We start from the raw sequence: 1,658 nt of genomic DNA on the forward strand, positions 1-1,658 counted from the left end.
CTAACAAAAATGAACACACGAATCATGTCTTCAGATCAAAAATATGAGGCACTACTATAAACTACCGCGATTCACTATATATAGACACTTCTTAGAAGCCTGTTAAATATATTCTATTGATATCAAGATATTCAAAAATTTTTAAGGCTTTAAAATATAAAGTGGTAAAAATTGGTTAAAGTGTTGAGCTGATTTTGCCGATCTCAACGGCTGGGGACTTCAGCGCCTACATATTCCTAATAATTCCAATGTATTCAGTAAGCGATAAACAAGTTGGAAATCGTTTGAAAAATGTCTTTAAATTGCCAGAATAGATAAATAGATATCCCGTGTCGTAAAACTTAAGCAAGCAATCGATTTTATAGAGATTTTCTTAGGCTAAGACTACATTTTGCCAATATATGGGGTATATTTAAAGAAGCTTGAAGCTCAAATTTTTAAACGGATTTAAAGCGATTTAAGAGTTGTCTTATTTGCTCGCGACCGATTTTTAGCCAATCAGAAATGAGCAAAATTTAACTTTGCGAAAACAAAACTGCTAGAATAAACACGCAACATAATCGCGCATGATTTCGTCGTTTAGTTATTGTTATTTCAATCCCAAATTTGGCTTTATATTTTTTGGCTTCATATGTTTTCTTTTCAGATTTAATTTGGCTTTACATTTTTTTGCTTCATATGTTTTCTTTTCAGATTGAATTTGACTTTACATTTGGCTTTACATTTTTTGGCTTCATATGTTTTCTTTTCATAGATTGAATTTGGCTTTACAAATATTCATCACCTTATAAATGTTACAAGGACAGTTTTTTTGGCTTTTCTGTTTCTTAAGCTAATGGCATAGCTGACAATTGCAAGCTATGATGATTTTGATTAATCTGAGCTTTCGAGTTTATATAGTTCTTCTGCAGTTCGGTGAGTTCATTATCAATTCAATTTTTTCTGTTTGGCCAATTTTTAGTGTGAGACCTTGTTTAGATTCGAAAATCTATTTCAAAGAATGAGTACACTCAATCTACCTTTGACATCTTCTATGCAGGTAAAATCCATTATTTTAACCAAAAACTTTGCTAATTTTACAGTATTTGAAAAATTTTTAACGTTTGACGGCATTTTGTTCTCTATTTTAGATGCAGATCCTCTGTTTCCTCAATCTGCCTTTGACATTCAATCCACCTCTGACATCTTCTCTGCAGGTATTATCCATTATTTTATTCGAAAATTTTGCTTGTTTTACACTATTTGAAAAAATTTGCTATTTTTAAACAAGGTTCTACAGCATTTTGTCCTCTATTTTAGATGCAGATCTTCACTTCAGTTTCTTCATCTGGGCACCTGTTGGGCCAATGGACTTGCTGTTCCGAAGGTATCACATGGAGCGGAAGGACTGAAACTGATGGAAAACTGATGGACTTGAAACTTTAAATTAAAACTTTCAAAATAAATCAAATGTTAATTTATAATTATATTACTTTTTTCACTGAGCGGAGATAATAATCTATTTAAGGGAGTCTTCGTAGCTCAATTTAAATCCATTTCAAATGTTCTTTAAACGACTATAATCCATTTTTTTCAATATAAGTAAATGGATTTAAGAGGATTTAAATCGATAAAATGGTCCCAGATTGAGGCCGTAGAAGGGATTTTGTTGATAAGTT

At 31.5% G+C, this 1,658-nt stretch overlaps 1 long non-coding RNA gene across 1 annotated transcript; it reads left to right on the forward strand.

Annotated features, from left to right (window-relative positions):
• The first annotated feature begins 760 nt into the window (after positions 1-760).
• On the forward strand, positions 761-1,342 carry LOC142345959 (uncharacterized). The gene is made up of 4 exons (XR_012759366.1): positions 761-915; positions 979-1,039; positions 1,131-1,196; positions 1,300-1,342. It is a non-coding gene; the product is annotated as an uncharacterized LOC142345959 (long non-coding RNA).
• The last annotated feature ends 316 nt before the right edge of the window (positions 1,343-1,658 follow it).

This window comes from Convolutriloba macropyga, chromosome 9 (assembly GCF_964194025.1).
Source record: "Convolutriloba macropyga chromosome 9, txConMacr16.3, whole genome shotgun sequence".
Lineage (NCBI taxonomy): Eukaryota > Metazoa > Xenacoelomorpha > Acoela > Convolutidae > Convolutriloba > Convolutriloba macropyga.